This window comes from Leopardus geoffroyi, chromosome A1, assembly GCF_018350155.1.
Source record: "Leopardus geoffroyi isolate Oge1 chromosome A1, O.geoffroyi_Oge1_pat1.0, whole genome shotgun sequence".
NCBI classification, from domain to species: Eukaryota; Metazoa; Chordata; class Mammalia; order Carnivora; family Felidae; genus Leopardus; species Leopardus geoffroyi.
Window position 1 is genome coordinate 145930579 of NC_059326.1, and position 15874 is coordinate 145946452.

Genomic DNA, 15874 nt, shown 5'->3' on the forward strand with positions numbered 1-15874 from the left:
AATTAGCCATGACCGAAACAGAAGTGTCAATGTTTTTGTCCATGCTTTGGAGGACGACATTAATAAATATTACAAATTTGATACAGATGATTGATATGTTAAGTAATAAAATTATAATTTAAAGTGTCTTTCATATGACAAAAATGTAATAGACTGTACCTTCATTGAAAGAATAAACTTAAAATTTTACTTTATGGAGGGAGATGTCAAGACAACCAGGGCAGTAGGGAAAGTGTTACCTCTGATGATTCATATCTAATGGCTTACCTCACCTGAGTTTAAAGTTTAAAGCCAGATAATACGTGCTATCAGAAAAAAACTCCATTCTGAGGAACTATTTTAACATAACCACAAATTAGTAGAACCTCCAGGCACCAGTCAGAAGGAAATGAACATTTTCTCTGGAGGAATCTGCTCTTTACTCAACTCTCATAGAACTTCCATAGGTGAATTCTCATTGCATGAGTAATCACAATCAGAAATAACAAGCAATGTAATTACTATGAGGGAGAATCAGCAGAAATAACAAACAGCGGAACCAGACCCATAAAGCTTTGGTAGTAAAGTTGGTATTTGAACCTGAACAGTCTAACAGCAGAGCCCTGCTTCCAACCATTATGTTATACTTTTTGGTATTCTGGATACATATTTGGTATGTTTAAAGAAATGAAAGGTAGAATTTAATATGAAAAGAATAAAAAAGGAAGGAAGTGGAACCTCTAGAAGCTAACTAAATAAAAAAAATAAGTGAATAAAATACTCATTGAAAGTCTAAATGGCAGATTAGGTATAGGGAGATTAGTAAATTGCAAAACAGAGCTGAAGAAATTTCTCAGAATGTAACAGAAAAGCAAAGTGAGAGAAGACATGAAAAAAGGGTTAAAACAAAAGGGGAAAACCAAAATGTTTAATATATATCTAATTTGGAATATCAGAAAGACCTACTAAATAAGGTGAGGGAAATTAAATATGTGAAGATAGAATGGCTGAGGATTTCCCAGAATTGAAAAAGGCATCAGTCAATAGCTTTAGGAATCCCCAAAAAAGACCAAGCAAGATAAATAAAGGGAAATTTATATCCATACACATCACAATCAAACTACAGAATATCAGAGACAAGAGAAGTTTTTAAAAAAGATTCTATGTGGGCTGACAACAGTCATTTTAAGTGCAACAGTAGAAGACAGAAGATGGTGGAATACTGTCTTCAAAATACTGACAGTAAATGCTCATTGTTTGTTAAAGTTATCTTTTAAGAACATATTCAGAAAACCAGAAACAGAGAGATTACACTATCGATAGAACACCACTAAAGGTATCTCTAAAGGTTGTACTTCCAGAAAGGAAATGTCACGGAAAGGGTGTCTGACATGCAAAATGAATGGGGAGAACAGAAAACTCCATGAAACACTGACTGTTTAAATCAACAACAATAATAATGCCTAATGGGGCTCCTGGGTGGCTCAGTCCATTGCGTGTCTGACTTTGGCTCAGGTCATGATCTCACAGTTCATGAGTTCCAGCCCTGCGTCGGGCTCTGTGCTGACAGCTCAGAGCCTGGAGCCTGCTTCAGATTCTGTGTCTCCCTCTCTCTCTGTTCTTCCCTTGCTTGCACTCTGTCTCTCTCTCTGTCAAAAATAAATAAAGATTAAAACAAAATGTTTTTTTAAGCAATAATGCCTAATATGTGGGCTTAAGAAAATATAGAACTAAAACACAGATAAAAGCATAACGCTTTGAAGGGAGATAGAGTTAAAATATTCCAACGTGTGGGTTTTTCAAGGTGGATAACACAGACTCCATTAATTATGAAAATCAAAAATTTTTAAGTGCAGTCACTAAAAGAAAGGAGAAAATGTTTAATCAGAAGATACTATAATTATAAAAATAAAATACTTTGTCAACTAGAATACATCCAAAGAAGAACAACCAGGATGTCCAAAGGTCTTGAAACAGTGGCATAAAAATATTTAGTTTTACTAAGAAAAGACTTTCTCATTAGGGCAGTTAATGCTCTAATAATTTCTCCAATTTGATAGTCTTCAAATATTTTAAGAATTATCATAAAGGGAAGGGATTAAGTATATTATTTATTTGATGTTAGAGGACTGAATTAGGGTTATGGATATGAGTTACAGGGAGGTAGTTTGGAGGGTTATTACAAGGGAAATACTTATATAAATGGAATGGCTACATTTGAGACGCTGAGTTCTCCTTCACTGGAGGTTATAAGATCATCTGTCAGGAAATTTTTATGTGGGTAATTCCTGCCTTGGGTCAAAAGTTGGACTAAAAGAACTAAATGAGCTCTCTGCCAACTCTAAGAGTAATAGTAGTAATTTATTTAAAATGAGCTAACCACCATAAAGGCATTAATGTATTCCATTTTTGCAACACCACCATCAGTTAAGTTTTATCTCTGTTTTGCAGTTGAAGGTACTAAAGTTCAGAGAGCTTAAGTAACTTGATGAGAATGTGTAGTTTGTATGAAGTATAACAGATTTCACTCCAAAACTGCCTTATTAGAAAGTGGAAAACTTTAGATTATGCCTCCTGAATCCCAAGAATAGGACCATCAACTTAGGTCTGATTTTGCCAAATTCTCACAGAAAAAGCCTTCTCTGCCTCATAGTATTTTTGTAGGATATCATAAGCCAAAATTGGCAAAAGCAGACAGATACACACATGTGGGCATACATGAACACACATACACACACACACAGGTTAAATTCCTCATATAGGCATTAATGTCTTCTTCTTCCTTTCTGAAATCTAATGTATCATAAGTAACAAAGAAAGCCTTCTTCATCCGCACAATAAAACATTTATCAAGGTGAATTTTGAGGGTACTTTTGTTGTAGAATTAATTTTCCCCAGTACATGAAATAAACCTTTGTTAGTTTTTATATAATTGTTTTCCTTTTGCACTTTATCTATAGACAGTTGCTTTTTGTATTCTTTTTTGTTTTTGATCCATTCAGGGATTTTTAATGAGATTTGGTGGTGTTGGGTATTCTTGTACCGATTCTGATAGTAAATTTTAATTTTGAATTGTGTACTAATAGTAGAGGCATAGCTACAGAATAGCTACACTAGTACTGAATGAGAAGTTTAATTTGAAAAATTCCTCTCAAAAAATAAGCTGGCGTGTAGTGACATTTAAGAGGGAAATTAGGTAGAACATAAATGGATAGAAATTATTTTAGACAAAATAGAATGAAAATTGAGCATATCTCAAAACTGAATTTGCACTAACCTAAAACTCTAGTAACTGCTGAGTATTGAAAATATCCCTTATGGTCCTGAACTAGGATACACAGGAGGATATGTTCTGTTATCCTGATTAGAGATACACTATTTCCAGGGTATTTTCCACAGATAGTTGAGCTAGACAAATCTTTCCTGGAAGCAGATTTTCTAGCTAGCCAGATTCGATGGCATTTGGTTGGATTAGATGGACTCAAAGTAAATATTCCAAATCTAAATCCTTCTCTGAACTGGCTGGTAAACCTGTTGGGATCATAGGTCATTGGTAAAAAATGTCTTTGTTTGAATGCATAGGTTTGCTAAAGCTTCTACTAGCTGTCTGTGGGCTAGGAAAAGGCATGGAAGAATCTGGCCCCAAAGGAAACTGAAAATGTGGAGTAGCAGTGTTGGGACCTTGCCATCTAAAGTTCTTGCCTGCATGTGGAATGTGGGTCCACTCTGCCTTTCAGTTTCATAGAGGTTGAATTTCAAATTCCACAATTGACCGCTAGGTATAACATTTTCACTTTTCTCTTTAATCACCAATAGATCAAAATTACTCTTACTGTTGAATTTTAGAATTCTACATTTCCCTGTAAGTACAGATATTATTGTGAGGAAAATAGGTATGGTTGCAAGGCTGCTTGTCACCTCTTCTCACTGGTTGAAGTAGGAAGGTGGAGTAGGAGGAAAGGGTAATCTTGTTGAGAATCACAGTTCACTGTGGCCTGCCCAATTATACAAGGGATTTCCTACTCATGTGCATGTGCACGTGTGTCCCTCTGTGTGTGTGTGTGTGTGTGTGTGTGTGTGTGTGTGTGTGTGTGTGTGTAGGTGCGTGTGTTAGGGGCATTGATTTGCCACTCTCTTCTGAAGAGATATTGATGTAATCATGCTGAGCCTGTGCTTGATATTAGTTCCCTGAAGAGGTGTCCTGAAAGTGGCTTAGGTCCATTAGACTTACTCTAGTGGACCTATTGTTTTCAACTGGCAGCACTCCTTTCTTGGAAGAGGTATATTTTTCTTGCTTTGTGCAGTTGTGGAGGTGAAGCTAGGCTAAATTAAAGGAAGTTAAAACTGAATTATACCTCTCTCATTATATTCGGGTGGGCAGGGGAAGCTGATGCTAAGTTAGAAAATTTGGGGACTACATCTATCAGCAATCACTTTGCCTTCCCAGAGGAGAGAACCCACATGCAGAACAAAATTAAGCAAAGAGAACTGGATTTGAGATACCAAGAAATCTCTGTGTACAGTTTTGCCTAAATTCAGTTCTACCCCTTGAGATCCCAGTTATATGAGCTGATAAATATTTTTGCCTAAGCTTGGTTTTACTTGCATTTTGTTGCTTGCAACAAAAAATGTGCTAACTGCCCACAACCTCCAAGGTTTAAAGTAAGTCAGAAAGTGAGGTAATTATTTCATTTGAATGCTTGTGATGGCCGGAAATTATATTCATCCAGAGCTCTAAAATCGGCCCCACCAAACTGTCACTTAGCATTTTCAAGAAACCTCATCTTTGCATTCTTCACAGCAGATGGCAACTGACCTGAAGCTTTGCGAAACAGCAGATGCCCAGATATCCTCAAAGGTGCTGTCCTTGATAGCCCCTCAAAACGAACACATGAACATCATATATTAATGAGGGTTATTGTTTGCCTTTGGCTGTTTTCCAGTCATTTTGCTTGAATGGGACATTTATTTACTTTTTCTTGACCTATTATTTCATGGCTCCTATGTATGATCAGATATTATACTTTATATATTGGTGAGTTTTTCCTGAATGCATTAATGCTTTTTCTGTAAAGCTTTCCACCAGTCTACTTCTCCCACCCATTAGTTAGGATTTCTTAAGGAAAGATGCCCTTTAAATTTTCTATATTCTTAGAATATTATAAACATGGAATGCTAAGTTAAACTTGACATTCTTTCCCCTAGCTCACTGAGCTGTGCCCTTTTTATTACGGGTACATAAGTATGTCCTGTTATCTTTAATTGAATCTCCTGAGTTGTGTTTATGATTTAACCCTATTCCACGTTTGGAATTTTCACAAGATGAGTCCCATAGTTATCTTTACTAGATACGTGTTTATGCTCATGTTCATTCTCACCAACTTCTCTGCCAACATGGCAGGTTTTCATTTTGAGTACCATAAAAATGCATTTGTTTTAGTGGACAGAATTATAGAATTATTGTATGTTAATGATACTGTTTCCTTTGTTCAGTGTCCAGGCCATTGCTCTAATTTTCCAGTCCAGTCATGGCTAGACAAATTAAAATGTTTTAAGCAATATTTAGGATGGCTTGACTCCACTATGCAAAAAACATGCTGGTAATATCATAAATCCTTGTAACTCTGGAGATTTTTCTCAATGTGTAAATACAGAAGTATGAGATAAATTTTGCTTTGGGTGGTTTTGGAGGGGTGGCCATGCAAGAAATTGTTTTCAAAACAATCACTCCTACCATCTGTGCACCAGAAAACAGATTCATAGAGCTGATAGCAACACTTGGAGATAGCCAGCAGAAAAGAGCTCAGGAAACCACTGAGATCACCTACTCTTTGTGAGAAAATAATTGGGAAAAATCGCTTTATAGAACTGACTTTTCCTGGTGGAGGGTATCTTAAGGTTCTGGGGATAGAAGTTATAACATGATTTACTGGCAAAGTACTATCTTCCCTTCTGTTTTTAATGAAAGTTTCATATCTACACTATTAAGGGATTCTATAAAAGGTCCAACATGTTAAAAGAATACAGAAAAAAGATGAGTAAAGAGCATGGAAATGTTGAATTTCCAAAGATACACTGCTTTTCTTAGGCAAAAAATATCTGCCTAATTTCAAATCCTCTCCAGGGGGCTAAGGAAAGCTTTAAATATCCATTCAAAATTCTTCACAGCCAGACATCTCTTTTAAAGGAATTAGGTTACATTAGTTGATGTAATGAACTCAGATAGTTTGGGTGATTCAAATCCCAAAGACAGCAGTACACCTGTGCAGCATACACATTTCTCCTCTGTGGGAAGGCGCCAGTGGTTTCGATTTGGGGTGTGTTTTGAGGGGGTTGAGGGAATGGGGGCAAGAGAATGAGCTGGTGAAAGGTAATATAGAGGAGAATCATTTGCTAAAAATGTTGTTTGATGCTATCTGATTTCCTTTTAAATCATTCTTTGAAAAAGAAATATCAGTTTGGAATCTGTTAGTGGTCACGTATATTAAAATAGAACATCTCTTGTTTCGTTAGCTCAGTTATTCTTTACTCCCCTTTGAGCATCTGACAAGCAGTGTAGAGCTGGAGGGTGATGAATCTTTTAGGCAATCTGTGAACTGGAGAATGTACCATTTATTCACCCCCTTGCAGGAAGGAGCCCTAGAATCTGCTTTCAGAGCAAATCCAAATTATTTTATATTTCAATTCCATCTAACATAGAATCTTTAAGCCATAAAGATATAGTCGTGCTTAAATACTTCCATCTCCAGATGGCATTGCACCTGACCCAGTACATAGTTTTCTAATTGTTTTTTTATTGATAAAGAAATTTTTAAAATTTTATTAAGTTTTTAAATTTTAATTCCAGTATAGTTAGCATAGTGTTTTTTTTTTTTAATTTTTTTTTCAACGTTTATTTATTTTTGGGACAGAGAGAGACAGGGCATGAACGGGGGAGGGTCAGAGAGAGAGGGAGACACAGAATCGGAAACAGGCTCCAGGCTCTGAGCCATCAGCCCAGAGCCCGACGCGGGGCTCGAACTCACGGACCGCGAGATCATGACCTGGCTGAAGTCGGACGCTTAACCGACTGCGCCACCCAGGCGCCCCTCGTTAGCATAGTGTTACATTAGTTGCAGGTGTACGACATAGTGATTCAACGATTTTATACATTACTCGGTGCTCATCATGATAAATGTACTCTTAATCCCCTCACCTATTTTACCCATCCCCCCACCCACCTCCTCTCTGGTAGCCATCAGGTTGTTCTCTGTAGTTAGGAGTCTGTTTCTCAGTCTCTCTCTCTCTCTCTCTCTCTCTCTCTCTCTCTCTCTCTCTTTCCTTTGTTCATTTGTTTTGTTTCTTAAATTCCACATATGAATGAAATCATAGGGTATTTGTCTTTCTCTGACTGACTTATTACACTTAGCATTATACTCTAAGCTCCATCCACATCACTGCAAATAACATAGTTTTCTAATTCTTAAAGATATTCAGAGCAACAGATCATACCCTTTTGCATGATAATTACTAAAGCGTCATCTCCACAATAATTCATTCTCTTTCTTGACCAGATTCTTACTTACTATTTACTCTTAGTATCACATCAGCAACTGTGGAAAATAATCATTGCTATCTTTCTAGATTAAATTCTTTTTTCTATTTCAAAACAATATTTCTTCCTATGGTGAGAAGAGTTATAACAAGAGATGGATATAATGTGCTCAGTTAATTAAGAACATGGTATATATTTACAGATTTCTATTAACTATGACTAGATCACCAAAGTTTAAGTACATAATTTTTTTCAAAAGAAAATCTTCTGTTCATATTTTATATAGCTTAGCTCAGTGTAATATATTCATTTGTGGTAGAAAGACATTATTTTAAGCAGAATAAACCATTCTGCATACATTTTTGTCTTTTTTTTTTTTTTTTCTTCAACGTTTATTTATTTTCGGGACAGAGAGAGACAGAGCATGAACGGGGGAGGGGCAGAGAGAGAGGGAGACACAGAATCGGAAACAGGCTCCAGGCTCTGAGCCATCAGCCCAGAGCCCGACGCGGGGCTCGAACTCACGGACCGCGAGATCGTGACCTGGCTGAAGTCGGACACTCAACCAACTGCGCCACCCAGGCGCCCCACATTTTTGTCTTTAAAATCAAGATTTTTTTTTTTTTTTTTTTTTTTTTTTTTTTTTTTTTTTGGTTTGGATACATTCTTCTGGAGCGAAAGGGTTTTGAAGTCACATTTTGTCTATATCCTTAAAAATGTTTGGTAAAAAAGATATCTGAGTCTTAGTCAAAGAATATAAAACTTAATAATTTCAATTATACTTGTAAGAAAAACTCCAGCCTGAGACTGACCATAGTATTGGAGGGGCTTAGATGTTTTCAAATAAATGTCAGGACTTTGGCCCATTTGTCTAGAAATCAAAAAGAAGCGTGCTTTTTCCTTCAACTCTAAGGCCAACCTGTACAATTCTGGTCAGCTTTTTTTCTGTCTTTTTTCTCTAGTTTATATCCCTCCAGGGAATTTTCCTGATTGGTAATAGTACAAAAAATTTACTCTTATTCCTGGAGTTGTTCAATGTTAGAGTCGCAAGGATCCTTAGGAATGATTGGCCAACTTTCTTTTTAGATAAAGATTCTGACCTCCAAAGAGGTGAAGCAACTTTCCCTATGCCATACCATGCATGAATCTTTGTCAGAACTGGACCTAAGACTCACTGCCCATGAGATTCTATATTCAGTCCCTGGAATCATCATTCTACAGATTGGTGGGTTTCCTTTCCACATATGGACCATTATGTATCTGTGTAAGATTTGGGACACTTGAAATATAGGAACTGAATCCTCTATGTGGTGGTAGCATGAAGGACACAGCTGATTCTGAGCTAGGAGACACAGTACTTAAATGTGACCAGTCTTTAGTAACTGAGTGTTACTGTTTGTTAATTACTACAACTTCATGGAAATGATTCCAGTTGGACAAATTCAGTTATTTCATTTGGAATGTAGGAAATAAGAATTTCTACACAATGTATCTCTTTCTATATAAAGGCTTGAATCAACGACCATTTTACTTTGTTAACAGATGAATCAAATGTTTTCACCAGCAAAGTTCTTGGTCAAAGTGTTTCATTTAGTCTATCATACATGTCATGTTTCATACATGTCTATCAGTGTGTTGACTTTTCTAGACCAATACTTAAAATGGAAGCTAGAACCATATGAACCATGATAGAAGGAATTCTCAGTAATTATCCTCTCTGTGTGTTAGTATCAGGAGTGTAGGGTGGGTTGAAGGATTGATTTTCCATGGTTTGAAATTGCTTCTCATAGGAAAGGGAGCAAGATTCTCTTGAAATACATAGAAAGGGAATCTTATAATGAGCAAAATGTAGACTATACTTGTATGTACAGCATGCTGTGAATTTTTATAAAAGGTTATTCAAGTTTAACAATGTACTACAATTCTCTAAAAATTATGTTTGCATGTTGCAGGTACTCATGACAAATACTTCCTGAATATTATTTTAGCAAATCACAACCCAATTTAGGTAATGACAATTAGTTAGACAAAGTGAATATAATATCAGTAAATGTTATTTTTAGTATATTCCTACTGGACTAAATTTCTTCCCCACACATTTCTGTTTTCATCTAAGCCTCTTGATCAACAAATGCTGAAGGAGTTTAATCATCAAAACTACATTGTTCTCACTCTTCTAACAACTCTTCTACAGAGAAATTCCACATTTTATTTTTTAACAATCTTAAAAACGTGATAGCCATTCACATGGAATGTCACTCTAGCTCAAACAATGTTTTGCTGTTTGGTACACACAAATAGCCACCTGAAACCAGGTGACGAATGTCCTAATCAAGTATGATGTCTGCATTTCACCTACACTTTCTCCCTTAGTAATAACACTAGAGGGGCCAAAGAAGTGTACTGAGCACAAGAGGAACTGTAGGGCAGTGAAGAAGCCAGCCAGCCTCACTCTCCTCCCTCCACTGCAAGCTTCTGAGCTGTGGAGGGGGAAAAGTTTTAAATTAGATAAGAGATTAAAGCTTTGAAATCAACTGGGTGGGGTCTTCTTAACAATGCGATGGTATTTCCTTTTTTTGTTTTTTTTTTTTTAGTTTATTTATTTATTTTGAGAGAGAGAGAGTGCAAGTACAGCATGGGGGGGAGGGGCAGAGAGAGAGAGGGAGAGAGAGAATCCCAAGTAGGTACTGTACTGACAGCGCAGAGCCCGATGCTGGGCTTGAACCCACAAACTGTGAGATCAAGACCTGAGCTGAAACCAAGAGTTGGACGCTCAACCACCTGAGCCACCCAGGTGCCCCAGCAATGCAAAGGTATTTTCATGAGGCTTTATCCAGGAGTGGGAATAAAACAGTTGACAAAGCAGGTCAAAGGAGGAGATTTATGAGAAAGAATAAAATTACTGTGTCTGTATCCTATTCAAAGTAATCAATAATCTAATAATATTTAGAAACTTTTCTCAGATAGGTAACTTACTAATTATTAAGGTATATCATTTTTACAGAATTTTGACATTTAAGAAGTCATTTTTTTTTTTAATTTTTTTTTTCAACATGTATTTATTTTTTTTGGGACAGAGAGAGACAGAGCATGAACGGGGGAGGGGCAGAGAGAGAGGGAGACACAGAATCGGATACAGGCTCCAGGCTCTGAGCCATCAGCCCAGAGCCTGACGCGGGGCTCGAACTCACGGACCGCGAGATCGTGACCTGGCTGAAGTCGGACGCTTAACCAACTGCGCCACCCAGGCGCCCCTAAGAAGTCATTTTTTTATAACAGTCCCAAACTAAGCCTCCTATAGACTTTATAACTTTAGGGAAAATTCATCTCTTTGAGTCCATCCAGAGTGAGATTAATATATACAGTAACTCTTCTTTACCCTCCCCTTTCAATTCTAATATTTCTCTTATTTTAGGTAAAAAATATCTCTATTTTTTTTTAACCCTCCTGGGCTCTCAATATGTCCTATTAATGCATTAAGTGGAGTGCTAGAATTCAGTGTAATGTCACTGGGAAACCTTTGTTAATTGAATTTAAAAAGTCAAGAGCTTTAGGTCAAGATTTAACTTTTACAGTGAATTGTTGGTCTTTAGAGCCTATGATTTGGGAATAGCTCTGTTCCCTCACACCAGAAAGTAATCCTGCACAGGATGGGGGCTAAATTCTTGCAGAAACCCTCCCCCCGCTTTTTTCCCCATATATAATTCATTTCAGGGGTAGCAAAGCAGGCAGTGTCATCCTTACTCTCTCAATTTCATAGCCACTGCCATGTCATCGAATCCCCACTGGTCAGCAGTTGTGAACCATGAACCTATTATGAATTGGGCAGGCTAGCTGAGAAAAGTGAAAAATGCAATCCAGGCAGATGTGTATCTCACTTCAATTCTTTTCTTATTTCTCCAGGTTGCCATTTTACCCCTGACTTTCAACGAGTACTTAGCTTTAGCAGATGAACAGTATTTTGGCAGTGCCGCTTATTGAATGAAAATAGAGTAAGGATTAATTTTGGGGGTGTTTCCAAACCATAGAACTGTTGGCAGAATGCTGGCCCCCTGAATGCCTTTCTTAGCAGCTCAAATTAGCAAATCTTGGCTGTTACAGTCAAATGAACGTTGGAGTTTTCAGTGGTACCTGTTACATTAAATCACATATTGATGGGGAAAGAAAGCAGAAACATCATGCTATTGTGTAGAAAAAAATGAGGTCCAGAAGTTTTTCTGCTGATAGAAGGCTTTTTTAATAAGTGACAAACAGTTTTGGGGGTTTTATGATACTCCTATTTATTTGGATAGAAACCAACAGAATTTTTCACATGTTAATGTGAGTTTCTCTGTTAGCTCTGAGGCCGTTTCCTCTCTGGCAGGAGACAGCCCTAGAAGTTGTGCTTTCTCCACTCCCTACGTGTAGAAAGCAAATAGGGGCATAAAGCAAAGCCCAGAATCCTAGTTAATGAATCAGTGAGCTGGCAGACAGATTATTAACAATAATGTTACCTTCAAATAAATCAGGAGGTTATCACCACCTCTTCAGAGATGTCTGAGACATAATGACACAGCCCAGACTTAACTTATGTTGGGCAGTATGGACCCAGAGACCTACTTCACATTCCATTCTTTGAAACCATCTCCTAAGTAGTCAGTGTTCTCTGTTGGCCATTTTTTATGGCCCCAATCACACTATTCTTATTTCTTCCAAAACATGGCTAGTGTTCCTGCAACCTGGAGAACACCAGTCCTTCTCCCCATTTCTCTTTGGTCTTTTTGGAACACCTTGTGTTTGGTCTTGTCTTCACTTCATCATTTATTCTCCTCCCTTTCATTCCTCAGTCAACTCCAGTAGACTTGTCATTTCCACCACTTTATCACAACCACTCCTGCCCAGGACTCCTAACCTCAGTGGTCATTTCCGAGGAACGGTGTTCAGTTCCTTAAGTTTCCTCTCCCATCAGGCTACTGTTCTCCTTCTCAGCATTACCTTCTCTATTTGGACTTTAGATATTTGAGTTCCTCAGGGATCCTGATTTTAACCATTTAAAAATATATATTGTGCAACCATTACTACTATCTGGTTCTAGAACATTTCATCACCGCAAAAGGAAACCCCATATTTACTAAGCAGTCACTCTGCATTCTCCCATCCCTTAGTCTGTGGCAGCCATTAATCTGCTCTCTGACTGTATACATCTGCCTGTTCCGGGTATTTCATGTAAATAGAATCACGTAATATATGGCTTTTATGTTTGGTTTCTTTCACTTAGCATAGATTTTTGAGATTCATCCATGTTGTAGTATGTTCACATTTGTTACAACGACATTTGATGTTCTTCTTTTCCATGTTCTCCATGTCCCTATCATAATGGACTGCATTCAGTTTCTCCAACATGCTATGGGCGCTCTCTCCTCCAAAATCCCCTGTTGCTGTTCCTCTTGCACAGCAAGGGCACTCTTCCATACCTCTTCTCCTTCACCCAGTTAATGCCTACAATAACTTTATGGTCTCAGTTTAGAAATAATTTCCCCAGTAAAATCTTTCCTGACTCCCAGTAGGAGAAAATCCAGGTGTGTGAGGCTGCAGCTTGTATTTTGAAGGGCTCCTTTTAAGAAAAAGAAAAATCCAATTGCAAAAGTAGACACAAAATACAAGATTTTAAAGTAAGAACAGAAATTGAAATGCATAACTTCTATAAAAAGCTGATGTTCAACAAACATTACATAATCTGGAAAAATAATATATTTTCATTAGTGTACCGCCTGACACATTTACTTAATTTTCTCAAACATTTTTTGGCTTAATAGTTTTTTTGTTTTTTTGTTTTGTTTTGTTGAGAGAGAGAGAGAGAGAGAGAGAGGACTGGGGAGAGGCAGAGAGAGAGAGAGAGAGAGAGAGAGAGAGAATCCTAGGCAGGCTCCACACTGCCAGTGCAGAGCCCGTCATGGGGCTGGAACCCATGAACCATGGGATCATGACCTGAGCCAAAATCAAGAGTCGGACTTAATCCACTGAGCCACCCAGATGTCCCTTGGCTTAATAGCTTTTAATCACTCTTTGATCATGATGAAATTTGTAGTATCACTGACTATAAGGAGAATAAAAATAAAATTCAACCTTTCCTCTAGTGTATTTGATTCAAAAAGTTTGCTTTATAATTTACTCTTAATGTCATAAGATATTAATTTTAGAATTCTCATCCAATTTGGGAAAATCTGTATCCAATTTCTTTCATATACTATAAGACTTGTGCAGTGGCTAATCTTAGACACTCTTAAAATTGGCAGTGTATACATTAACCTGTTTTTTTAAATGTCCTTACTATAGTAGCATGTTAGGAGTTTTATATTAAATATATTGACATCAAATTTTGAGTCAAATCAGCACCAAATTTAAATACTTTTCCATGGGTGCCTGGGTGGCTCAGTTGGTTAAGTGTCCAACTTTTGGTTTCGGCTCAGGTCATGGTCTCACAGTTTTGTGGGTTCGAGTCCCACATCGAGCTCTGTGCTGACAGTGCAGAGCTTGTCTGGGATTCTTTCTCTTCTCTCTCTGCCCCTCCCTTGCTCATGCTGTCTCTGTCTCTCTCAAAATAAATAAATAAATATTTAAAAGTAAATAAATAAATATTTTTTCCAATGTGTTCATATGATACCCTTCTCTATATTATCAATCTAAGAACCTACTGGTTACTTTATTTGAAATGTTTATCTCCCTCTTAATGAATTGCTTTTAGTATGATTTGAATTTTTTAATTAGTATTTGCTTCTTGATAATTTATATTGATTTTTTTGCTCATCTCTATCATTTTAGTTTCATATTCCATTATTTGTTTCAATATTCTTTCAATTATTTTTTTTAATGTTTATTTTTGAGAGGAAAGAGAGAGCATTTGCATGGATGCACTATTAGGGGGAGGAGAAGTGAGAGAGGGAGACAGAAGATCCTAAGTGGTCTCGAGCCCGATGTGGGGCAGAACCCATGAACTGGGAGATCATGACCTCAGCTGAAGTCAGATGCGTAACTGACTGAGCCTCCCAGGTTCCCCTCTTTTGACTCTTTTTTAAAAAAAAAATTGTTAATGTTTATTTGTTATTGAGAGACAGAGAGACACAGAGCATGAGCAGGGGAGGGGCCGAGAGATGGAGAGACACAGAATCTGAAGCAGGCTCCATGTTCAGACCTCGCAGCACAGAGCCCGATGCAGGGCTCGAACTCACAAACTGCGAGATCATGACCTGAGCCGAAGTCGGGCATGCAACCGACTGAGCCACCCAGGCGCCCCATTAATTCTTTAATATGAAATTAAAGATGAAAAAATATAGTTCCCTTCACAAATATCTAAATCAGGAGTCTGGGATACATTGATTTCTTTCCAAGACATTTTTTTTGACTACTATCTTATAGCACTCTGATGTGGAACTTAAGGGACAAGTTCACAAGTGAGGAAACTGAGTTTAAGAAACATTTCAGATCATATGTTTTGTCAGTGTAACTGAGAAAAGAGGTTGTATACTCAAGCTATTCTCTATTTTCATCCTTCCAAGGACAGACTGTCAGCGTGTTAACCACTGTCACTGTCTAGAGATTTTAAAATTATAGCACCTATCTTATGTCCTGTGAGGCTGATCTAAGATCTGAGATGTTAACCAAAAAGTGTAAACTCTCACAGGTCATGACACAAGATGGTAAATGGGTCTAGAACAAGGTCTAGTTTTATAGTCTTCTTGTTTCATAGAAATGTATAACATGAAGATACTGCCTGAAAAAAGCCCCAATATATTACCCAGGACTAGGGAGAACCCTTTGAGATGGAAAGAGACTTTTGAATATGTATTAACTAGGGGCACTTGGGTGGCTCAGTCAATTTAGTTTCCGACTTCAGCTCAGGTCATGATCTCATGGTTTGTGGGTTTGAGCCCCAAGTCGGGCTCTGTGCTGACAACTTGGAGCCAGGAGCCTGCTTCAGATTCTTTGTCTCACTCTCTCTCTGCCTCCCCCCCCCCCCCTTGCACTCTGTCTGTCTCTCTGTCTCTCTCTCTCTCTCTCAAAAATAAAGAAACATTAAAAAAAATTAAAGAATATGTTTTAAGTAAAAAAAAATTTTGAAGTGGAAATCTGGAATTTTTTTTCATGATTTTGGTTTTTAATCTGCATTCAAAAAATATCTTCAGGGCTAAATGAAAATTTGAGTTCTTTGATTTTTTTCAGTTAAAAGAATAATAAATTTTAGAAGAGAAAATCTTATTGAATAAAAACTAAAGAATAGTGAAAGTAAATATTACATGTGAATTTTTATTAAATATTATACATTTGTTATAATGTGGTTGGTTGATCAATGTAAAAATAGAAAGAAACAGCAAAGGAGGAGAG